Genomic DNA, 26747 nt, shown 5'->3' with positions numbered 1-26747 from the left:
CTTTCAGTTCAGGATTTGGAATGACTGGGACACTTTTTCACTGGTGGGATTATAAATTGGTGCAATCACTTTGGGAAAGAGTTTGGAATTATCATGTGAACCTGAACATTTATATGGTCTATAGCCCTGCAGTTTCATCCACAGGCATATGTACTAGAGAAACTCTTGCACATATGTACCAGGAATCACATATCAAAATGTTCATGGTAGCATGTTCATACAAGTAAAAACTGGAAACAGACAAAAGTGTATCACAGAGAAAGGATATGTTATGCTATTTCATACAGTAGAATATTATGCTTTACAGAAACTTAATGAACTGCTGCACATATAATATTCATGAATCTCAAAAATGTTGAAAAAAAGCAAGTCATATGAGAACATACTGTGTGATTCCATTTACATAAAGTGCAAAACTGACAAAAGTAAAAATTATAACGTTTAAGGATACAAAAGCGGTAAAATCAGTAAAGAAAATCATGAGAATGCTACAATTAAAAATCAAGACAGTGGTTACTTCTGAGGTTGATGGAGAGGTATGATCAAGGAGGAAAATGCAGAGTTCATTTTTTGAGGTCTATTAATGAGAATCTAATAACTGACATCACTTTAAGTACTTGCGTTACAGAAAATTTAATTTAAAAATTACTGACATGTGTAATAGAAGAGCTGAGAAACCAAATCTCCTGCTGTAGTTCAGACTGACCTAACACAGGTGAAAGGGAACTAGGGTAAAGATGCCTATAAGGGCTATTTCTCCTAATTAAGATACTGCGCTATGACTCTGGGCCAATAGGCTCAGGACAGGCATGGTAGGTTCTTTTCCTTAAGGGGATAGAGAGTACAAATGTGTTCATTTTATTATTTTTAAACTAAATATATCCATGTTTATTTTATATACAACATACTTTGCAATTTTTTTTTAATCCTTCAAGCATAGGGAGAAATGTTTGCTTAGTAGATTCTATCAGTAATTTTAATACGTTGCAGAGACACATGAAATTTCCAGATTGAATACTTTTTTTACTGTAAGATCTTTAAAAATGCTAATCAATTTTCACAAAAGTAAAATGCACGTGATAATCCCTAATTTGCAGTTATTTCCAGTTCTAAGGGTGAAAGTGTGCATGAGAAGCCCAACACTGTGCCTGGCGTAAGGGAGAACCTCAGCAAAGGTGAAAGGCCAAGCTTTTTCATAGGAGAGCTGTGAGAAAGCTAGTGAGGGTTTTTCTGACTTCAAGTCTTGATCAGAAAAGAATAAATAATCCTAAATTCTCCTCCATATGCTTAAGGAAGCTAATTAACATGCTTCCTTGAATTGTCAGCATTGTATTCATGCCTTGCTACTAGCATATTCAAAAGCAGAAGCCAATACTAAGAATTAGCACAAAAAAAGATGCCACTGTTAAAGTACCCATTGTTCCAAGGAATTCAAAGAGAAAATATGCTAAGAACAGGAGGAAGAATGGTCACCATTTCCAAAAGAAAAGATTTTAAATAAAGCAATACTGACTTCAAATCACTTAAAATCATAAACAATAGCAGAAACGTGTGGTTTATCAAGGACTGAAATAACCCCACAGCAGTGCAGTGAATTTTCATTGATATATAAGTGGTCGCCTATTATTTGCAACAATGAAGAGGACTAATTTAACACAAGAATGTAGCAGGAGAGGCAATGCTGGCTTAATAATAGGTTCATTCTCGGCAGGAATTCATATGAGTGAGTAGGGGAAATAAGGATAGTTGCAGGGTGGGAAGGAGAAGGCAGAATGAGATGACTGCAAACCGCATGGCATCTTTGCTTAGAAGTCTATTACATGAATGTGCCAAGCAGCTGTTTCAGTGCCCTACTGTGTGAGTCAAGAAATGTGACTCCAACTTGACAAAGTACAAAAGGTAAAGACTAGGGAAAGCTGACAGACCTCAGGGATCTCCGTTACTGGCTGTTACCTTCAGAGTGTTGCTGGCAGAGGATGAAAGCGGCCCCCCCCACACAGAACTGCAGGTGTACAACCCGGACTTGGGCACAGAGCAGCAGGAGAAGGAAAGGTGTGCCCTTCACTAGAATCCAATTTGTTAAAGGAAACTGTACATTCTGTGAAACTATTTACCCTGATTTGGAAGTTAGTGGTTGCCTTAGCAACACTCGAATCCCATGAGACTCACACACACACACACACACACACACACACACACACACACACACACACACAGAGTGCTAATTTCAATTCATGGACACCTTCACGGGTGAGGAGTGCAAACAATAACTTGAGCATCCCATTTGGCATGGCTCTCACAGGAAATAAGATTTCCCTTGGTCTATGAAAATAACCCCCATTTTTCAGTACCTTTTGTTCACCAGCTTTATGTTGCCACCTTTACATTCAATCTTGTAGCCACTGCAAGCCTGCAAGGACAGCAATAATATTCCCATTTTACGGATGAAAAATATGCTGTAGAGCGGCTCCATTGCTTTCTCAAGGTCACTCAGTGGTGGTTTGATGATTTTAACTCAGATTTGACTGACTCCAAAATTTCATTCCATTCTTTTAGCACTTTTAGCTTTGTCAAAAATAATACAAATTTGTAAAGCTTCAAAGTACCTTAGGAATTATTCTGCACTTGTCCTCAAGTAAAACATAAAGAACTAGAGACATAAGAAGCCCAAGAGATTTACTCATGGTTACAAGGCCAATAATGGCAAAGTTGAGAATAGAATTCAGTTTTTAGTTTGAGCCATTGAGGGCTTCCCAGGTGGCTCAGTGAGTAAAGGACCTACCTGCAATGCTGGAGATGCAGGTTCAATCCCTGGGTTAAGATTACCTGGAGGAGGACAGGGCAACTCACTCCAGGATTCTTGCCTGGAGAATCTCATGGACAGAGGAGCTTACAAGGCTAAAGTCCATGGGGTTGCAAAGAGTCAGACATGACTGAAGTGACTGAGCACACACGCTTTTGATGCATCATTTACGGAGGCCACCTCTGAGCCTCCAAACTGGGATGTTCTCAGTGTTGAACTGTATCTCATTCATTTTTGCGTGTCTTTTTTGATATATAACTAAAACCAAAGTAGAAATAAAAACTGAGAGGGTTTCTGTGTTATGTTGAGATACAGTAAGAGTTCAATATTTTATACCCCAAACACTAAAGGTGACCGATTCACAAAGGCCCTTCCAAGCTGTGCTCATGTACAGCTGCTCATGTTATAAAGTACCCTTGCAGTTTTCTTTCTATCATGCAATGATTCACATTTGTGAGGTGTCCCATCTGTGTCTGAAGCAGTCACCCTGAAGGTGACAGGAATATGAGTCCAATGGCAGGCTCATTTTGCACCTGGGTTTTCACAGGAGGTAAGGACTAGTCCAAAACAAAACTGAACAGTGAGGGTTACCTATGGTGCTACTTACTAAAGTTTTTTCTGTGCCACTGCTTCTCTTTCATGGGCTGATTCTGCCTTCCTCATTCACCAGGCTCCCTGTGCCACCACACCGTCAATCTTGCCATACTGTCATCTAGCTATCCAAAGTCCCCTGCTTTAAAATCCCATTAAGACCTGGCCTCCTCCACAGTAACCTTATGCTCCTAAATTACCTCTCATTCTTCCTCATCCTATTCTTACCACAATTGCCATCTTCTTAATGATTAAGTCAAGTTGGTGAAAAAATATATTTCTGATTAATTTTGAAACAAAACAATAGAGGCAATCCATACATAAAACTCCTTGTGTATTATGTAGCAAATGTCTTGTTTTCCTGATCCAGCAACCTCCTATGAAGACTTTGTCCTTGCTGTATATGTAAATTTGCCTTGATTTTTTGCAAATGTTTTAATCCAGTGCTGGTTTGAGGCTCACAGGACCTCATTAGATGGTTGACCAATACATGAGAACTACAGTTCCCTCCCTCCACAAAAAGGAATGTGTCTGAAGGCAGAAAACTCGGGAAGGATGTCTTTGAACTGATAGAAACTGGTTATTGTTCACTAAGTCGTTGAAATAGTCAACTCATCTATCAAACATTTGTTAAGTGCTTCCTGCTCATGCTCATGTGCCAAACACTGGACAAGGTATAGGGAGTTTAGAAGAAAACAATAAATAAGGAATAGCATTGCCCTTCAAGAAATCGATAATGTAGGTCAGAAGACAAGGCAAATGTTCATTATAAGTCTTTGCAATAGTTTTGATGAGAGGGCAATTTGGTGAAAAGATGGGCTTAAATATAGATCAATCTGAACTTAAACATTGCCTCTGCTGCTTATTAGCTATGAGGACCCCAGGAAGTCACTTAACTTCCCTGGACTTCAGTTTTTTTTTAGCATAAAAATTCAGAAAATATATATGTGTGTGTATACACATATATATACACACATTGCAGGATTGTTTAGAAAAAGCATATTTAAGCACCTATTCTGGGATCAGTGTGCCTGGAATAAAATACATTATATAGTTAGCAACTATATCATTATTTTTATCATTAAAATGATAAAGATAAGCTGGTGTCATATGACATACACATAGACACACAAATGAGTCAGAATTCATGAATCCAGAGAGATTTTAAGAACTCAGCAATGGCTTAAAGTGACAGATATAAATTCAGTGAAAGAATGAAGAGAGTGAGAGTTGTAATGGCTGCATTCAAAGGCACAGAGAAACATGATAGTTTAGGAACTGCTAGTGAATCTGGGTGGCTGCAGTCAGGACAAGAACTAAGAAATTAACTGGTGAGGTTGGAAGCCAGACCACAGAAAGACTTTATAACCATGGTAACCAAAAATCCCTGTTTGCGTGAGTTGTGCCTGTTGTCCCAGAGTAATTATTAATAAGGCAAACTTACCATTCTTAAGCTTAGATGATAAATCACATGGTCACCCTCTTTACATTCCATAGAAGCTAACTTGAGGAATGAAATAATTGATTCTAGTTTTAAATAACACATTCTGGCAATTCTGCTAGCTATATTGGAGGATGGTTCAGAGAGGGCAGTCTGGAGGCAAGTGAAATGAGGAAGCTAAGTCAGCACAAGTTGCACTTTCAGTTACTTTGTTTGAAATATAGTCATAGCTAACATATCTCTTCCATCTACTTATCACTGGAGCAAATACTTTTCTAAATGTTCATATATGTTATCTCAATTAAACCTCACTGCACCATCAGGTCTCCCCTGGTAGCTCAGCTGGTAAGGAATTCACCTGCAATGCAGGAGACCCTGGTTCAATTCCTGGGTCAGGAAGATCCACTGGAAAAGGGATAGGCTACCTATTCCAGTATTCTTGGGCTTCCCTATGGCTCAGCTGGTAAAGAATTCGCCTGCAATGCAGCAGACCTAGGTTCGATCCCTGGGTTGGGAAGATCCTCTGGAGAAGGGAAAGGCTACCCACTCCAGTATTCTGGCCTAGAGAATTCCTTGGACTGAATAGTCCATGGGGTAGCAAAAAGTCGGGCACAACTGAGAGACTTCCACTTTCAGGGCTTCCCTAGTGATTCAGATGACAAAGAATCTGCCTGCAAAGCGGGAGACCTGGATTCAATCCTTAGGTTGGGAAGATCCCCTGGAGAAGGGAATGGCCTGGAGAATTTCATGGATTGTACAGTCCATGGTGTCACAAAAGAGTCAGACAGGACTGAGCGACTTTCACTTTCATATCATCACAAGATGAATATTATCATTATTTTTTCCTCCTCACTTTTGAGCAAACTGAGACCTAGAGAAGTTAAATTATTTGCTATCAAGAGTATTCTAATTCAAGATCAAGGGTATCCTAATTCATACCCATAGAATCTATCAGCAGATCTCATGTTTATAACCACAGAATTATACTGCAATTTCAGAAGACTCAGGGTGTCCCAGGTGGTACTAGTGGTAAAGAACCTGCCTGCCAATGTAGGAGACATAAGAGACATGGGTATGGCAACCCACCCCAGGATTCTTGCCTGGAGAATTCCACGGACAGAGAAGCCTGGCAGGCTACAGTCCACAGGGTTGCACAGAGTCAGACATGACTGAAGCGACTTAGCACACACAGAGGACTCAACCAATGATGACTGAGGTCAGGATTCACAGTCACTACTTGCCTAGGTAAACATGAAGTACATCTTCCTTCAAGTTCTCCATCCTTTTTTGTGCCCTAGAATCACCTAAATTCACATTTTTTTCCCTCACCCATCAGTCTGGCACTAAGATAATTCCCCTCGACCTACAATAGATCAGAGATGTTGCCCTGGATTAAGGCTACTCTCTTCTGCTTTTGCTATGCTGTCAAGACGACGACAGAAAAGTCAAGGTCAAGGTCCCATTCCTGACTTAGAGGTATCATTTTAATAGGATAAGTTTACTTCAGGAAAGTAAGTTTGACAACTTTTCCACATCTAAAAAGGAGATGAAATTGTCCACCACGACCACTCTGATTCAAAAGGAAACACTCTTTCCTTAGACAATTGTCTCAGTTCCTGTTCTGTGTTGCTGTTGTTTAGTCATTCAGTCATGTCTGACTCTGTGCAACCCTATGGACTCTAACCTGCCAGGCTCCTCTGTCCATGGGATTTTCCAGGCAAGAATATTGCAGTGCATTGCCATCTCCTTCTCCAGGGGATCTCCCTGACCCAGGGATCGAACCCAAGTCTCCTGTTGGGCAGGCAGATTCTTTTCCATTGAGCCACATGAATACCTCTTTCCTATTCTTGAAGTGAAGTGAAGTCGTTCAGTCATGTCTGACTCTTTGCGACCCCATGGACTGTAGCCTATCAGGCTCCTCTGTCCATGGGATTTTCCAGGCAAGAGTTCTGGAGTGGATTGCCATTTCCTTCTCCAGGGGCTCTTCCCAACCCAGGAATTGAACCTGGGTCTCCCTCATTGCAGGCAGACGCTTTACCGTCTGAGCCACCAGGGAAGCCCTTTCCTATTCTTACTATTCCATAATAAATCTCCCTAAGATAGTTAAAAGTTATAATATTTATCTCCTTTGTGAAAATGCATTCTTACAATCATAAAACAGGTTAAAATTGGTATATTTCCCAAAGTCTAGATTATATAGTCCTATTCATGGTCACTTGAATACATAAGGAAAGAATACTGCTGCTGGCATTTGAAATAGAATGACTAATCTGTGATATTTAGGAAACAGAATTAAGAAGAATAAGAACTTGATTGCATGTGAGAGGTCAGTGAAAGGAAAAAATCAAGAATGATTCTCAAGTATTTGTCTCAAGTGAATGAGTAAGTGAGTGGCTAGTGATTTTATGAAATTAACTAGGGAACTTAGTCAGAGGAACTACTTAAAGGGTTGGACAGGTGATAATAAGTTCAGTAAATATTTGTTCATATGAATGAATGGGATGAATGAGTATAGAAATTAAAGATAACATCACTGAAATGAAAAGATTATGGAGAAGTTAATTTTAAATGGAACTGGTTCAAGCAATTCTGTCAAGGTTACCTGATAAATTTAAAGCAAAATGACTTAGGTGTCTTCCATTAGCTGGGCTTTAGGTAGGGCAAATAGGAAGTGTAGACTTCTGTGCATATCAATGTTGAAATGTACACATAATCCTAAAAATGTTTGAAAATATTTAGAACATCTACATGATTCTGTTTCATGTAATAATCTATTATTGTAATTTTAATCAATTAAAAATATTGGATATTGAGCTTTAAAAAAAAAAATACCCTGCCTGATATGGCATTCAAAAAAACATTCTAGTCCCTCCATAAGCTTGAGCTATACTCGCTTTGGCTCAAGTGCACAAAGTGTGGTTTGTTCATTAACTGTTGAAGACTATTCAAATTCTTGGCTCAAATTGTCCTAAAATTTTTCATATTTTAATTGGATTGTCCCTGTATTCCATAAGATAAGAAGATACTTGGTTTGGATGACAAAGATAATTTGCCAGGTCTCTTCCAAAATATCTCCTAATTTTTATTTCCCTCCATATTTTTCTGCAGCCAATGGTAATATTCTTGTTGACATACTTGTATTGTCTATCTCCATCCCAAAGGTGATGAGGAGATCTGACAGATAGAGACACATCAGCAGCCATGCCAACTGGCTGCCAACTTGGACATATGTACAGAGCAGAGAGTGTGCTAAAGTTCCTTATGCAGAGAGCCAAGAGCCCACTGACATTCACCAGTGACTGAAGAACGTGTCAGGATCGCTACAGCATAGTCAAGTTTGGAGTGAGCCATGTTAAAGGTTCTGGAAAGGGGAAGATGACCACCTGGGTAGGGCACCATTCTGCTACGTATATGTGCCTCATTTGGCATCCACTTTGCATGTCTGCTGCTGGGCTTCCATCTGCTGAATCTCAATGTAATGTCACAAGATAAAAACTGAAGACTCCATGGCTTCAAAATGCATTTTTCTGCTGGCTGCCTGATGGCTGTCTGGGGACATAAAATTTAGAAAGCAATCCTTGCTGACTGACCTTATATGATATGTCTGTTTTAATTTTAACTCTGCAGAATGTCTATTTAATAATCAAAATAGGCAGTATATAACTTCAAAAGAGCTTTACAAATATAAAGATACAAAAGTGGGAGGACATAGTCCACCACCTTATCATAGAATCAGCTCGCATATACCTTGGAGTTAAACTTTGAATTATTTTTCCTTTTATCTATTGAATGTGTACCTGGAAAAATACAGTGTTAACTAAAATATAATTTCAGTTCTAGTATATGTTTATAACTGGATCACAGTACCTAATATTTTTCAGAATAAATAAATCCAGTAATTGAAAAAATACTCAATTGTATTTAATAAAAATTTCCCAAATTTATCTATAATATTAGTGTCTTTGATATTTTCTTAGCCATATTTAGTTATATCTCTCATTGAAAGAATTAGTAAATTAAATGTTTATCAATTATTCTGGTTAATTAATATGTCTTTCTTTTCATTCATATAATTTAAAAATATCTTCATGTTTCTTTCCCATATAATTATAAGCATTTTACTTTAATTCAGGTGTACTATAGAGTGTTTAAATGTATCTTTTTTGTGTATAAGATGTGGTAATAAATTCAATCATAGCTTGAAAAAAATTTTAAACCAAAGGACTTTTGAAGAATGGCAGTGTTTGTACTACTTAATCTTCTACAGGTAAATACAACATTATATCTCTGTCTTCAGAACTTGATTGTTACAGAGTTACAGGCTCTGTAATGCTATAATTATTTTCTAATTGAACAGCTGATCTGCTTCCCTAGTTGAGTGTGTGTATGTGTGTGTGTGCACGCTTATCAATGCTGATCATGCTTTCTCATTACTAGAAGAAAAAAAGAGAGAGAGATGCTTTTTGCTATAGTGGTCAACTTGCCCTAGGGTAACCCCCAATTAGTTCTGTCCTTGGGCAATTAACTCCCCTTGAGAGTAGGTCAAAACTGTGAATGTATCTAACCAATAGAATTTGGAAAGGCAAGGGAACGTTACTTCCACGAATTGTTGTTCAGTCACTAAGTCCTGTCCGACTCTTTGCAACCCAGCGAATTGCAGCATAACAGGCTTCTCTGTCCATCACTATCTCCTTGAGTTTCCTCAAACTCATGTCCACTGAGTTACTGATGCCATTTAAACATCTGATCCTCTGTCACCCCCTTCACCTCTTGCCCTCAATTTGTCCCAGCAAGTTGGGACAGCATCTTTTCCAATAAGTCAACTCTTCACATCAGGTGGCCAAAGTACTGGAGCTTTAGCTTCAGTATCCATCCTTCTAATGAATATTTAGGGTTGATTTCCTTTAGAATTTGACTGATTTGATCTCCTTGCTGTCCAAGAGACTCTCAAGAATCTTCTCCAGCACCATAGTTCAAAAGCGTCAATTCTTAGGCACTCAGCCTTCTTTATGGTTCAACTCTCACTCCCATGATTACCTTAAATTATAGAAGACTCTGTCTTCGTAGACTGACCTGAAAGAGATTCTCCTGCAAGAACTGAACAATAACAGTCTTGTTGTGAATTGATTGTGGAGGACAGCACCTAGCAAGGAGCATAAGACAGACTTTAGGGACTGAGAATAGCCCACATACAACAACTAGCCAAAAAAAAAAAGACTTCAGTCATACAGGCACAAGGAAAATATTTCTGTAAACAACTTCAGTGAGCTTGGCATTAGATTCTTCCCTAGTTAAGCCTTCAGATGAGAACATAGCCTGGCTGATACCTTGATTGCAGCCTTGTGAGAACATATGAAGAGGCTTCACCCACCTGTGCCTAGACCCTTGATCACATACACTCTCAGATAGCAAATTTGCATAGTTTTAAGTTACTGTGCTGTGTTTAGTTCAGTCATGTCCAACTCTTTGCGACCCCATGGACTGCCAGGCTCCTCTGTCCACGAGATTCTCCAGGCAAGAATACTGGAGTGGGTTGTCATGCCTTCCTCCAGGGGATCTTCCCAGACGGGGATTGAACCCAGGTCTCCCCCCTTGCAGGTGGATTCTTCACCAACTAAGCCACCAAGAAGGCCCAAATTGTGGCAATTTATTTCTGAGCAATAGAAGCCTAATACAGATTTATACACAATTCCCCAGAACTTGTATTTCAGTAAATAGCATGGTTTGTATAAGTTGACTGGAGCTACTGTAACAAACTACCACAAACCAGGTGGCTTAAACAGTGGAATTTATTGTCTCATAGTTCTAGAGGCTGAAAATCTGAGAGCAAGGTGGCTATGAGGGACAATCTGTTACATATGTCTCTCCAGTCATCTGGTGGGGTTTTTTTTAAGCAATCTTTGGCATCCTTGGTTTTTAGAAGCATCACCCCAGTCTCTGCCTTCATATTCATATGGTGTTTTCCCTGTATGCATGTCTGTGTTCAAACCTCCTTTTAATAAGAACCTTGTTCATATTGGATGGGGACTCATTTGACTCAGTGTAACATCATACTAATTATATCTCCAATGATCATATTTCTAAATAAGGTCACATTCTGTGGTACTAGGAGTTAGGACTTCAACATATAAATTTGGAGGGGACAAAATTCAACCCATAAGAGGTATTTAGCTTTTACTATAAAAGGAATTTATAAGAAAGGAAGAGAGCACTGCCATTTTAATTTAAGGTGTCATTTCTTCAAAATAATGAGCTCTTCTTTCATCCCTCACTTCATCTGTCATGGCTAGAAGAGAGTGGGGACCAAAAGCATTCACATATCCATTTCTTTTTAAATGTATTTCTTTGAACACAGTATTCACAGTGACAGGAGCCATGAAAATACACTACAGTAAGAAGTTATGATATCAGTTTCACTCATTAAAATACAGAACAAGTACTTGTATTGGCTTATATAATTTGGTGTCCCAAAATACACAGACTTTGAAGATTTGAAAATTTTATGAACTACCAATATTTCCTTAGCAGTAACTTATTTTCTATTATATTTTTAGGGCAGAAAGTATGAAAATGTATTTGATATCACCTAAGTTTGAAGACATCATCCACTTCCAAATGATTAAGATTTTAAATAGTTAGTGAAGAGAATCTTGTGGGCTATAGAAATAGTTGTTAGCCAACTCACCTGTCAGGTGTTCCTGTAAGCACTCTACATATATCACTTAATTATCTTTAAAGCAACCATAGGAAGAAGATATTAACATCTCCTTTTCCTAAGTGAGGGAACGGAGGAAAATTCTTAGAGGCCAGTATTACCTGCCATTACTTCATCACACAGGTAAATACCCATTATCAACAAACATGTCATGTCATTAAGAAATTTCTGGAGATGGCACTATTGAACTCACGGAGAAAACAGGAGCTGACAGGAGAACAGTGCTGGCCTTATCGTCTTCTTCATCTTTCCTCGGCCAGCATTCCAGAAACTCAAATTATCTTTCTGAAGTAGAACTGGGTAAATATTGGACCCAAAAAAGTTTTTAAGTGGTCAGCGTGAAACTAAAATGAAAGTCAGAAGCCTGCAATTGTATTTATAGGATCCTGACTCATATACTTTAAGAACATCTACACTGATATTCTGTTTTTCAATTTCACACTATTAGCTCCTTCTGTATTATTTTCTGTGTATCAAAAACTGTTGCTTGATCTGAGACTTGCACAGTTTTGGTTCTGTTTGAGGCCCTTGCCTTGAAACAAACTATGAGTTATAAGAGAGATTCATTTATGCTTCCAACCTGCAGAAATATCCACACATTATCAGAACTTAGTTACTTGGAAAGTGCTCCCACAATTCTGAACCTATAAGCCCATAATCAAATGATCAGATCTGTTTCCTTCATTGTCGCAGCATGACCTGATGAGTAGCAATCTTTGCCTCTCTATTTCCCAGCTTAGGCTGTGATTAATTTGATGGGTTTCAAAACCTGTTTTTTCTTTCCTCTGTGCCCTGACTGAATATTGGCACAATATGATTTCAGTAGGTTGCATTATTTCCATTTTATTTTACATACTTGAACTTCAGGCCATTTAGTCCCAACATGTAAATTTCTAGAGTATTAAATGTGTGTCCAAGTCTTTGCAACCCCATGGACAATAGCCGACCAGGAGCCTCTCTCCATGGAATTCTCCATGCAAGAATACTGGGGTGGGTTGTCTCTTCTTTCTTCAGGGAATCTTCTTGACCTGGGGATCAAACCCAGGTCTCCTGCATTGCAGGTGGATTCTTTACCATCAGAGCCACCAGGGGAGCCCCATATTAAATGTAAGTGAGCATTTTAAGCCAGAGCCCTAGCATTCTTTTTTGTAAGACTATATGCTGCTGCTGCTGCTAAGTCGCTTCAGTCGTGTCCAACTCTGTGCGACCCAGTGGATGGCAGCCCACCAGGTTCCCCTGTCCCTGGGATTCTCCAGGCAAGAACACTGGAGTGGGTTGCCATTTCCTTCTCTAATGCACGAAAGTGAAAAGTGAAAGTGAAGTCGCTCAGTCGTGTCCGACTCTTCGCGACCCCATGGACTGCAGCCCACCAGGCTCCTCCGTCTATGGGATTTTCCAGGCAAGAGTACTGGAGTGGGGTGCCATTGCCTTCTCCAGTAAGACTATATAAGTGTTTGTAAATTACCAAGAGGCATGTTAACACAAAGATAATACAAATAACAACATCAAATGGCATCAAAGGAAACTGAAGTAAGTCTTGGGTAATAAATAGTCCTTGCATTTGAATCTACCATATATCATATCATGTTAATTGTAATATCAATTTTGACCTCCAATCAGCAGAGATAAAAATGGGGTGATTTTCTATGTTTACATTTAAACTTAAAAGTTACATAAATTTTAATTGCCATTTATCCTGTATATCTTTTTGCCACTATATAAAGATTATTGATACTTTTGCAGTATCTATAGTCTATGAACAAAACCAATCTAGACCCGGTTTGCACTAGATAACATCTAACTGCTGTGTTCTCACAGCTTTAAAATTCATAGACCTTTAGGAGAAAACCCACTCCTTCCAGAATAGAATGGCTAAAATTGTAATGCCAGGAGTGAGTGAACGGAAAGGCTCATAATTCAGAATATTTCTATCAATGAAAGAAAATAATTTTGAATTCCTATTCCATAAACCATGTGTGATTTCAGTTCAGTAGCACTTAAGAGTATTCTTCTGAGAGCTAGGCACTAGATACACTCTTGCTTTAACATTTTTAAGGAAGTTCTGGTGATGACAGACACAGATTTGAAAGTAAAGCTATCTTGTCACCTTTTCCTTCTGCTTGCTCTCCCACTGCAATTTTTCCCTCTTGGAAAAAATTAAGCACTTAATCAGGTGTGTGTCTGTGTGTGTGTGTGAAATAATTAAAAGTCTTCAAAATATACAAATTATATATCTTTGTTTTTCTCATATATACCATTTTAAATACATTCTCTTTCTTGATTTGAGTCTTATTTAATACTTATCTTTTTGTATTTTCCTATATTTGTTAAGTATGTGAGCATTATTTTCTATTCTTTCTCTCTGTAATTTCTTTAAACATTTATATTTTATATAATTAGCAATATGGAAGAATCATAATGAGTGAAAATTTGTGATTTCAAAGATAAATGCTACCTAGTGATTTACTTTTTTTAAATGTATAGTAACTTAACAAACAGATGAGTTTATATATAATGTGATAAATTCACTTCAATTTTCATAACTTTAGATATCTCACTCAGATTGTACACTTGTTGCAAAGTAAGATGTTTCTATTTTGAATGTTTATTTTTGTGACCTTTTTGTAGCTGCAAAATTGTCATTTGAGTCTATTGCAGACAGCTGTAGTAAGCAGAAATGATACAATAACATTAAATGCAGATGCTCACATATTACAAAATGAGTGAATGACAATTGATGATGGAACAGTGAACATGATTAACTTAGTACAGAGACTGAAATACAAAGAATAATGGTGTTATCCTTCCATGTCACTCAAAACTGCACAATATATTGACTTCGATCATCCCACTACTAGCCATGTAAGCATTACAGTGTTTTTCCTACAGAATACACACAATATGATGCAATCAGCTCTTATGTTCTCAGAGACAATAGCTACACAGTCCCCATATTATGTTTTGTGTTGACAAAGAGCTATTCTTGTCTCTATCTTGAAATTTAAAATATTTCCCTTCTTCCTCAGACATTTTTAACTGTAAAAAAGGGTATGAAGAATACAGTAGCAAATATTAAAATGATTTACCTTTAGCATTAAAAACTGGCCCAAAGATATTCCTTTACTTTTTACATTGTCATTTAAATTCTTAATTATGTTTCTTATATCACAAGTGGAACTAGCAATTTGGAAGCATTATAAGTGTCAACAACAAGGCAATAACTTTTACAAGGAATATTGGGGTGTTTTATCTTTTTTCCATTAGAAAAAATAAGAAACTTAAAGTTTAAGGCTGTTTTTTAAGGATTGATACTTAGTGGGCCTATGACAATTATAACTATAAGCACCCTATCTTAAATTATTTACTTTTTTTTAGCAAGAAGATAGACCTTTTTAAGAAAAAGTCCGAAGAAATGGTCCTAAAGCCCACTAAAAAGTAATGTGTGACTTCCCCCTGCTGGCTTAGCAGAATAATAAAGACAAGAAAACCCATATGAGAATTTCTTAAATTCTTAAATAGTCAAGTTCTATTAATTTCAAGAATTTAGGAGACTTATCTTTTGGAAGTTATAAAGCATCTACCAGGGAGAGCAGCATTCATTTATGTATGGATGCACAAACTCAACAGCATTTATGCACATTTCCAGCTACTCACATTCACTTCCAATTAGATCCCAAAACACATTAACCCTTAATCCAAGACCATATACAACATGCACCCAGGCACATAACACACACGTGCATAGAATCTAGTCCAAATCCCTCTTTCCCCTAGTTTGGGTCTTGCTTTCAAAACCCTCTTTGGAATTCTACAGTCCTCTCATCCTCGCCAACATGGGCTGGTTTTCAGGTCCCATCTATTGCCTGCTGTCTGTTGGACCTTGTAACTGAGCATGTCCCTGGAACCTCATGTGCAGCCTGGCAATCATCGCCACTGAGAAACTAGTTTAGTATTAAATTTTATATTTCAAATTGCTTAATTATTGTTGCATCTTATTAAAATAAAAAATAACCCAATCTGATGAACCAAAAATAATAGATGCATATTTTATATTACTTTGAATAAAATTTGCATGTTAATCAACTAATTGCTAAATGCCAAGAAATAACTTTTCCTATAGCCTCTTTTCCCTCTTCCTTGCAGTAGGTATAAAATAAAAATGCCCCAGATTAGAAGTAGAAGATTTTGCATTATACCTAAGAAGAAACAGCCCTGAATACACCGCAGTTATTTGGGCCTAATTCTTTCTTAGTTCCTAAGCCAATTACTAAGAGGCTTTTTGAGCCCATAGCCATTAGCAAGACCCTGGTCTTTTTCTCCAGGACACTTCAGCAAGTGGATGATGGACAAGTGGACCATCCATTGCAATTGGTCATAAAACTGTCTTCAACATGTGTTATGTGAACATGTAGGAGGAGCCTTAACATAGTCTTGGGGAGTGAAAGCAACATTCCCAGAAAATATGACATCTCAGCTAAGATCTGAAGAAAAACCTAAGTAAGTTAAGAAATATTAGGGGCAAGATAGAAATGGAAGTGTGCTGCCTTCCTTTTCATTACATGTTTTGAGTTAATCAGATAGTTCCCGATAACAAGATGTGATCTCTCTTGTAGAATTCCTCAGAATAACATATTCATCAAATGACTGATCCTTTTCACTTTAAAACATTTCCTGAAATTGAAACTCTAACTTCACTGTTACTTAAATTAACACTCCCTCACTACTATTTTGCCATTTCCAAGGTTTTCTTTGAAAATGCTTTCAAATTATTTTCACCTTTAAAATGTCCCAAACACCAGAGACACTTGGTCTATAATATAAACAAATTGTCTAAAAATACTCAAATGTGTTTAATGAATAAAGAAAGCATTTTCCTTTATAGTCCAAAGTGCAAGAGAGCATTTGAAATCAGCGTAGCTCATAGAGCAATTCAGATGAAAAATATTCTGAATCTTACAGGTTACATAAGCAGAGTATTCAGGATATACTAGTTACTATGGTAACCTCACTTTTTAATTAGTAGAGTAAATAGTCTTACAAATCTTGAGGTAATGTATTGACAAGTTAAGGTTAACCATAGTAGAAGTAAATTACAATATAAATATTTCATTTTAACACAAATAAAAGAGAAAATTAGTGACCAGAATTTTTCAGAAGAAAGGTGCAAGCACTTGCATGAATATTTAACTGCCTCATTTAGAGTACAGATTTTTGAATCCATGATATTATAAATTTCACATATAAAGTAATATATCATTGAAAATTGCTTACAGGCATAAATTGAGACTCTTCCCATTTTTGGTCATCCAGATGCATACCTGTCCATGTTATCTTTCCATTTCAAAACTAAGTAAGTAAAAGAATTATAATGGGATTGATCCAGAACCCAAATTCAAAAAAATTCTATATGACAGTATAGCTTTTGATCCAATGATTGTTATTTTTCAACTTAAATGTCATGACTATATACTAGACTCTGTACTTAAAATTATACATCCCACCAGAACACTTACTAGAGTCATATGTAAACATACATGACTCTGAGAGATCAATCATTTGTCCTACATGCATGGGAACTAGTAAACCAAAAACTGAATATTTAGGTCAACAGTTGAATTGTTGGGTTTTTTTTCCCCCTCCAGCACTATGACATGCTTCTTTAGGACCTTTGTGTGTATATGTAAGTATGAATTTGAAATGTCTCCTGCACTCATATTTTCAAGAAAATCCTCTGTAATCAATAGTCCCCTCTTGCTGAATTGTTTTTCCTTCTACCTATCCACCTTCAAATAAGTTTTAGTTCCCATTTTTTCTCAGAAGTTTTCAAACATTTCCAGGATTTTATTTAATGTACTTGCAGTATCTTCTGGAGCAAAGGAAACAAGGCTGTGTTTAATACCCTTCTACAATAGCTCACCTTCTTCAAGCTTATGACAATTTCAGCGGAAATGCTAAATACAATAGACTATAGGGCCATTTACTGGCATTACTGCTTTTTACAATTACTATATGTAAAACGCACAATTATTCTAAAGGAAGTTAGGGAGGAGTACGTTCAGCAACCTCTTAAGGATGTCACACTCACACACACACACACACACATACACACACAAAGGTTTTTGGTCACTGAACTAGAAAAGAAAGATTCCAGGAATAAACGAATGGATCTAATTTAAGACCTCAGGAATCCTTACATTCTCTCAGCATATGAATTCTTCCTGGTGGACACAAGCTCTTGCTTTTTGACTCTGGATCTCTAACGGAGAATAAACAGAAAAGAAATGAAGCTTGGCTCGAAACAGATGTGTATTTAAGTCCAAGGTCCAAATCTAACCCATTTATTATCAGTTCTTTGCATGAACAAATCTATTAGCTGAACATTTAAATAATATTTAAACAGGTGAAAATAAAAGCCTAAGTCAGCAATACATTTATGTAACCAAAAGAAAAAGTAGAAAATGTTAGTGACCATTATATAACCACTACATATCCAACAGCATGCATAAGAGGTATTTCCAATTCCATTCAGAAAAATAACTATTTAAGGATTCAGGAGGTTAAATATTTTTGTCCAGTTTTGAATATTAGCTTTTGATAATTGTCTAAGATATAAGAACTCATGCAACTCCTGAGTACCTACTATATATTCTCATAACTGTCTTCCCTAGATCTTTAAAGATGGATTCATTTAGGCTTCCACTTACAGGGTTGGTTTCTGACTCATTACTCTTTCTGAAATACTTACTCCTTAGTATAAGCTACTATTTACTGAACGTTAGGTCTGTGCCAGGTGGTTTACATAAAGCTTCCCATTATTTGTCAGAGCAGCAAACAGCACTGCCATTTTTTATATCTGGGAAAATTGAGACCTAGAAATTTTCAGGTATTTGATTTACTGGGCCTAGCTATTAAATGTTGAAAGCTAGTTACAGATTAGGTCTTCTTGAGCTCAAATCCAAGGTCTACAGTCCTTAACCAAAAGTTCTTACGTTTTAGCATGCTTTGGAAGTCTTGTTAAAATGCATATTGATGAGGCCCACCCCTAAAGTCTCTAATTCAAAGCTTTTGCATTTCTAACAAGTTCTCAGATGAAATTGATGCTGTTGATCCTGGACTACACATTAAAAGCATTACAGTACACTAAATTCTCCTGAAATCCCTCTTACACACGGACACATGCACACACACACACCATTGTAGAACAGTTGTTCTCAATACCAACTATACTTTGAATCACCTGGAGAAGATTACCAAAACAAGAACAAATACCCATACTTGGATACCATACCAGACATATAAGCTATTTTTTATAGCTTATAGACATAAGCTATTTTTATTTAGGAGATTCTAATGGACATCTCCTATTCGTGGATCACAACCTTGTGGCAAAGGGACTTGTGTAACTCAGTGAAGCTATGAATGATGGTGCAGGGCCAGTCAAGATGGAAAGGTCAAAGTGAAATTTTGACAAAATGTGGTCCACTGGAGGAGGAAATGGCAAACCATTCCAGTATTCTTGCCTGAAAGCCCTGGAGAGCTCCAGTATTCTTGCTTGGAGAAAAGGAAAAATATACTCAACTGAATGCAGAGTTCTGGAGAATAGCAACGAGAGATAAGAAGGCTTTCTTAAATGAGTAATGCAAAGAAATAAAGGAAAACAAAATGAAATGGGAAAGACTCAAGATCTCTTCAAGAAAATTGGAGACATGTATACCTGTGGTGGATTCATTTTGATGTTTGGCAAAACTAATACAATTATATAAAGTTTAAAAATAAAATAAAAAAAGAAAGAAAATTGGAGATATCAAGCGAACATTTCAAGCAAGGATGGGTGAAATAAAGGACAGAAACTTCAAGAAGCTAACAGAAGCAGAAGAGATTAATAAGAGGTGGCAAGACTACACAGAAGAACTATACAAAAAAGGTCTTAATGACCCAGACAACCACAATGGTGTGATCACTCACCTAGAGCCAGACATCCTGGAGTCTGAAGTCAAGTAGGCTTTAGGAAGCATTACTACAAACAACAAAGTGGAGGTGATGGAATTCCAGTTGAGCTATTTCAAATCCTAAAAGATGACGCTGTGAAAGTGCTGCGCTCAATACACCAGCAAATTTGGAAAACTCAGCAGCAGCCACAGGACTGAAAAAGACCAATTTTCATTCCAATCCCAAAGAAGAGCAATGCCAAAGAATGTTCAAACTACCATTTAGCATTCTAGCAAGGTTATGCTCAAAATTCTTCAAGCGAGGTTTAGTAGTATGTCAACCAGGAACTTTCAGATGTACCCATATCCAGTTTGGCTTTGAGGAGGCAGGGGAATGGAAGGAACCAGGGAACAAATTGCAAACACCTTTTGGGTCATGGAGAAAGGGAGGAAATTCCAGAAAAACATATACTTCTGCTTCATTGACTATGCTAAAGCCTTTGACTGTATAGTGAAGTGAAGTCATTCAGTCATGTCCAACTCTTTGCGACCCCATGGACTGTAGCCTACCACGCTTATCTGTCCACGGGATTCTCCAGGCAAGAATATTGGAGTGGGTTACCATTTCCTTCTCCAGGGATCTTCCCGACCCAGGAATCGAACCCCGGTCTCCGGCATTGCAGGCAGATGCTTTAACCTCTGAGCCACCAGGGAAGCCCTTTGACTGTATAGATAATAGCAAAATTGAAAAATTCTTAAGAGATGGGAGTACCAGACCAACTCACCTATCTCCTGAGAAACCTGGATGCTAGTCAAGAAGCAATAATTAGAAACAGACATGGAGAAGTGGACTGGCTCAAAATTGGGAAAGCTGTATATAGTAAGCTGTATATTGTTACCCTGCTTTTAGAACTTCTATGCAGAGTAATCCTGATTCCAGCTTGTGCTTCCTCCAGCCCAGCATTTCTCATGATGCAGTCTGCATATAAGTTAAATAAGCAGGGTGACAATGTACAGCCTTGAAGTACTCCTTTTCCTATTTGGAACCAGTCTGTTGTTCCATGTCCAGTTCTCACTGTTGCTTCCTGACCTGCATACAGGTTTCTCAAAAGGCAGGTCAGGTGGTCTGGTTTTCCCATCTCTTGAACAATTTTCCACAGTTTATTGTGATCCACACAGTCAAAGGCTTTGGCATAGTCAATAAAGCAGAAATAGATGTTTTTCTGGAACTCTCTTGCTTTTCCATGATCCAGAGAATGTTGGCAATTTGATCTCTGATTCCTCTGCCTTTTCTAAAACCAGCTTGAATATCTGGAAGTTCATGGTTCATGTATTGCTGAAGCCTGGCTTGAAGAATTTTGAGCATTACTTAGCTAGTGTGTGAGATGAGTGCAATTGTGCAGTAGTTTGAGCATTTTTTGGCACTGTCTTTCTTTGGGATTGGAATGGAAACTGACCTTTTCCAGTCCTGTGGCCACTGCTGAGTTTTCAAAATTTGCTGGCATATTGAGTGCAGCATTTTCACAGCATCATCTTTCAGGATTTGAAAGAGCTCAACTGGAATTCCATCACCTCCACTAGCTTTGTTCGTAGTGATGTTTTCTAAGTCCCACTTGACTTCACATTCCAGGATGTCTGGCTCTAGGTCAGTGATCACACCATCATGATTATCTGGGTCATGAAGACCTTTTTTGTACAGTTCTTCTGTGTATTCTTGTCACCTCTTCCTAATGTCTTCTGCTGCTGTTAGGTCCCTACCATTTCTGTCCTTTATTGAGCCCATCTTTGCATGAAATATTCCCTTGGTATCTCTAATTTTCTTGAAGAGATCTCTAGTCTTTCCCATTCTATTGTTTTCCTCTATTTCTTTGCATTGGTCGCTGAAGAAGGCTTTCTTATCTCTCCTTGCTATTCTCTGGAACTCTGCATTCAAATGGACATATCTTTCCTTTTCTCCTTTGTTTCGCTTCCCTTCTTTTCACGGCTATTTGTAAGGCCTCCTCAGATAGCCATTTTGCTTTTTTGCATTTCTTTTTCTTGAGGATGGTCTTGATACCTGTCTCCTGTACGATGTCACGAACCTTCGTCCATAGTTCGTCAGGCACTCTATCAGATCTAGTCCCTGAAATCTCTTTCTCACACCCACTGTATTGTCATAAGAGATTTGATTTAGGTTATACCTGAATGGTCTAGTGGTTTTCTCCACTTTGTTCAATTTCAATCTGAATTTGGCAATAAGGAGTTAACAATCTGAGCCAGTCAGCTCCCAGTCTTGTTTTTGCTGACTGTATAGAGCTTCTCCATCTTTGGCTGCAAAGATGGAGTCACTGGTAAGGCAGTTAAAACCTTACAGGACACTAAATTCTACACCTCCCCCTGCCCAAAACATAGAGTCCCTCTCTTGACTAGTGTTCTACCTCCCCACATCGACCACTAGTATCAACAGCTCTGGGAATTAAAACTTGGAATATTGCACTCACTGGAATCTGTGTCCGGAGAGTCAATGCCAGCCCCCTGGGTCTGCTTAAGCTAGTTATGCTAGCCTCTGCTACACTATAAGTACAAAGAGTTGTCTAAATTCTGACTCATTTTTCTTCATCACTCCTGGGTTTCCAGCATCTTAGCTAATGATAGTAATTGTCCTTTTCCTCATTAAATAGTGGATTGACAATTCTCTAGGCTGGAATTACGTAGAATGCCTGCGTGCGTGCTAAGTCGTTTCAGTCTTGTTGGACTCTTTGTGACCCTCTTGACTATAGCCTGTCAGGCTCCTCTATCTGTGGGATTCTCCAGGCAAGAATGCTGGAGTGGGTTGCCATGCCCTCCTCAAGGGGATCTTCCAATCCAAGGACCAAACCAAGTTCTCTTATATCTCCTGCATTGACAGGTGGGTTCTTTACCATTAGCACTATCTGGAAAGCCCCTACATATCATGCTGGCAGACAGAACCAAGTTTTTCAGGTATTTAAATAAGTAAAATGTTCCAAACCCTAAATAAACTAAGTCATTTAAGCATCATTCATCAAATGCCTGCTATATGCCAAATATTCTTCCAGTCTGTGTGTTGAAGGGAGAAAAATTAAGAAAACAGACAAAAAGAAAATTCTTTCTCCCATAGAGCTTAAACTTTAGCAGAGGAATACAGATGATTTATATCTAAAATATGTAAAATTTACAGACTATAGTAAGTACTATACTGAGAAAAAAAATAAAGATAGGGAGAACAAGAAAGAAGGCATGATTGCTAATTTTTTTTTTTTTTTTCCCTACAGGATTTTCAAGGAAGTTCTCACTGATAAATTAACACTTGAGTTAAGATCAGAAAGAAATGCAGAACAAGCCACAAGGCTTTTGGAGCTGGAGAACATTCCAAGTAAAGCAAAGAGCATGTTTGGCCTAAAGGAGAAGCAAGTTTGGCAATGAGACCAGCTTTTATTGAACAAGAGGAGGTGTAGTAAAAAACAGTGTAATAAAGTGAGAGAGAAGGTTCAGTTTCAGATTGCAGAGCCTTCTAGAAGCAATTTTAACCATGTTGGCTTTTAGTCTGACATGGGAGAACTCAGTCAGAAAGACGATGTGATCTGAACATCGTTAACAGAATCATGCTTACCATTGTACGGAGAATAGTTTACAGGAAGTCAAGCAGGGAAGCTGGGAGGTCAGTTAGGAAGTCTTATCAATAATCCAAACAAGAGGTTACACTGATTTAGACAGTAGTAATGAAATTGATTTTTTTTTTAAGTGCTCAACTTTTGAATATATGTTGAAGCTGGAGACAACAGAATTTTCTCCTAAATTAAACATGTGGTTTATAGGGCAAGGAGTAAACGATGACTCCAAGATTTGGGGCCTGAGCACCTGGAAAGATGGAACTGCCATTTATTAAAATGGGAAAGACTTGCAGAAAAACAGGTTTAAGGGAGAAAAATCAGGCTTTGAAGTTGGATCGATTAAACAAAGATGCCAGTTAGGTTACAAAGTAAAAGCTATTGGCTAAATGAGATGGTGTTCAAGGAGCAGGTCCCAAGGAATATATGTAAATGTGGATGTCTCTTTGTAGGATGCTAGATGAGATCATCTAGAGAGCGGTGATGGAAAAAGGACTGAGCCCTGAGTCACTCCAACAGTTGAGAAAGGAAGAAGAATAAAGGTTTATGTTGTCCTAGACGCCAAGAAATGTTTTCAGGAGGAGGAAGTAGTGGATGGCATCGAACGCTACTGATCTATAGAGTGTTGATCACTGGACTTGGCATCCCGGGTCACTGGAGTCCCTGACAAGTAGTCATGTCAGAGAAATGGAGGCAAAAACCCAAGTTGTAGTGGATTTACACATTTTATATAAGGTGAATGTGTGCTTGTGCATCTTTGCAACTCCATGGACTGTAGCCGATCAGGCAACAAAACTGGAGTGGCTTGTCATTTACTCCAGAAGATTTTCTTGACCCAGGGGTCGAACCTGCACATGTATCGAACCTGTGTCTCTTGCATCCCCTGCATTGGCAGGTGGGGGAAGCCCCATAAGGTGCATAAACATTCCCAATTTTCTTTTAAACTGAACATTTTCTAAGTAGGTCAGACATTGTTAGGCATTGATATTACACAGATAAACAAAATCCCTCAAAGAGATCATAATCTAGAGAAAAGCATTTATAAGTAAACAGTTTTAAACCTCTTCATTAAATATGAAAATGGGGGGAGGGTAATACAGTGTTATAGGAATGATGACAAGTGAACACTCAGCTCTTTGCTTTCTACTTTTCATCTTCATGAAAAGGATTTTTCTTTAAAAGTGCCATTTCTGTAGGTGACATAAGGATAGCGTAAGCCACTAAGAAGCAGTAAGCACGGCATATAGTAATCAAATTCAGAATGGCTTCCGATTCAACACAAAGTGTATATCCTCTTCTTATCAACAAATTAAGGTTATAGAGCTTAGGAAATGTTTGCATATTACATCTCACCAGTGTTGAGCTCAAAATAAAACATAATCTTCTTGGTTATATCTAGTGCCAAACCTAAACCCACTGACAGAAAATAGATCTGACTCTGGGCAGACTTTGTCAACCAACCCCCTCCTCTTGATTGTTTGTTTTCCTCTCAGCAAACAGAGCTCTCCCTTTCAGCCCTTAAGAGGTTTTGATACTTAAGTGGAATCAGTGACTGGGATTTTCTTTCAAGTAAGTATCGCCTCCAGCAAGGGCATCCCTCAGAATGGCTCAGATCCTCCCTCTGTAGGAATTCCTCACTTTTCAACTCTCTAGTTGTCTTTCCTGATAGGGGGCCAAGGGGAGGTTAATTGGTAATTTCTCTTTGAATATGAAGCCTATTTAGCTAATTACTTGGTTTTTTTGATGTTATTTTTAGAAGACTGGTTTTGAGAAATTTTCTTAGAAGTTCTTTTCTTTCCATCTATTTTCAGATGTATTTTTAAGCTTAAAGGCAAATAAAATAAATGTGATTTGATTTCAAATATTATAATTAAGTGGATAAGCCCATAAGTGGGTAAAAATTAGACCCTCATTTTATAGAGGGAAGTTAAATAACTCTTTATAAATTTTATTAAAAGGTTTGTGACTGAGAAATAGGAAACAGATTATAAAAATCAGATGTAAAAATTCTAAACTGTGTACCAAACAGAAGTTGAAGTGAACTGAATTAAATGTCACTTTCTCACAGTCATCTTCCCTGATCACACCTTCCACAATATGTCACCTCCTGTTATTCTATAGTGAGCATACTGATTCTTTTCCACATAACCTAGATTATAACATGAAATTATTGGGGGCTTGCTGAACTTGTTCATTATTTATTTCCCCCAATAGAATGCAAGCTTGAGCATACTGATTCTTTTCCACATAACCTAGGTTATAACATGAAATTATTGGGGGCTTGCTGAACTTGTTCATTATTTATTTCCCCCAATAGAATGCAAGCTCCATGAAATCAGGAATGATGTCTTTCTTATGCTTGTAACTTAAACACTTTCCCCTATATACTTGAACGATGTTAAGAATTTAATAAATATATGTTGAGCAAATGAAAGAATAAATGAATCAATCAATCAACCAAACAAATGTACAACTCTCAGGTTAGAATTGTACAACCTCCTAAAACAGTGGCTTTCATTTTACTGACATGACACACCATAAGATATAAATTTTACATTGTTATAATTTATTACTTTGTTTCAATTATTCTCATAAACTATTTTTAATTGGGATTTGGGAAGACTTTTTTAGTATTTCCTCAATTTTTCTTTCTATAGAAGAGTTGAATTTGTTTAAATGATTTGTTAAAATTTGTAACAAATGTTACATTCATTATATAATGATTTATATATTTTTACTTTTTAATTTTAGTTCATGTTTATCATTTATTTTACATCACTGTTGCTTATTTTTGCCGATTTGATCAAGTTGCTACATATTATTTCTTTTCCTCTTGGGAATGTGGAATTTCTAGAATACTTTTCCTTCCATAAAGCCCTAGTGGTTCAGCTGGTATAGAACCCACCTGCCAATGCAGGAGACATAAGAGATGTGGGTTCAATCCTGGAGAAGGAAATGGAAACCTGGTCCAATATTCTTGCCTGGAAAATCCCAGGGACAGAGGAGCTTGGTGGGCAACAGTCCATGGGGTCACAAAGAGTCAGACCCATCTGAGGGCACATGCATGCATGAATGGCTCACATCATTCCTTCTGCTGTCACAGCCAGATATCATTTCTTCTGATATTTAAAAATAGAAAAAATGATTTTCCTCACCAAGATGCACTGTATTCTTTTCCAAAACATCCCATTTTCATTTCCTACATTCACAGTACTTTTCATGTGAAAGTTTTATGATACTACGCTTCTCCCATTTTCTCCTTCACCCCTAGATGAGAGACACTTGAAATAATGTACCAGCCTTCCGCTGCTGCTACTCCTGCTGCTAAGTCACTTCAGTTGTGTCTGACTCTGTGTGACCCCATGGACTGCAGCCCACCAGGCTCCTCCATCCATGGGATTTTCCAGGCAAGAGTACTGGAGTGGGGTGCCATTGCCTTCTCCCCCTACCTTACACCAACTCTTAGCTGAGATATTCTAAAACTTAAAGTACCAAGTATTACCAGAATTCCCTGTGTTATATGTCTCTCCTATCTTAATTATACTAAATTAGCAGTGCATCACACATAGACTGTGATTAAGTTCATCTATTTAAGCAACAATTACCCTACAGCATTTTTTACCAATTCTATTCAATTTCATTTACTCTAAATTCTGGCCAA

General features: G+C 37.7%; 1 long non-coding RNA gene across 2 annotated transcripts in view; it reads right to left on the bottom strand.

Moving 5' to 3' along the window:
- LOC109563864 (uncharacterized) overlaps positions 1-17848 on the bottom strand; it is a 95432-nt gene extending 77584 nt beyond the window's left edge. The window contains exons 1-3 of one of the 2 annotated variants that reach the window (XR_011565885.1): positions 17745-17848; positions 11521-11608; positions 9909-9978 (exon numbers count right to left, since the gene is read on the bottom strand). This is a non-coding gene — a long non-coding RNA (uncharacterized lncRNA). Of the gene's footprint in view, positions 1-9908; positions 11609-17744 lie in introns of both variants that reach the window. The other variant, XR_011565883.1, reaches the window with a different exon arrangement.
- Positions 17849-26747: the final 8899 nt, after the last annotated feature.

The sequence above is a fragment of the Bos indicus genome, chromosome 1, assembly GCF_029378745.1.
Source record: "Bos indicus isolate NIAB-ARS_2022 breed Sahiwal x Tharparkar chromosome 1, NIAB-ARS_B.indTharparkar_mat_pri_1.0, whole genome shotgun sequence".
In the NCBI taxonomy this organism is placed as follows: Eukaryota; Metazoa; Chordata; class Mammalia; order Artiodactyla; family Bovidae; genus Bos; species Bos indicus.
This window is presented reverse-complemented; position numbering and strand designations above follow the sequence as displayed.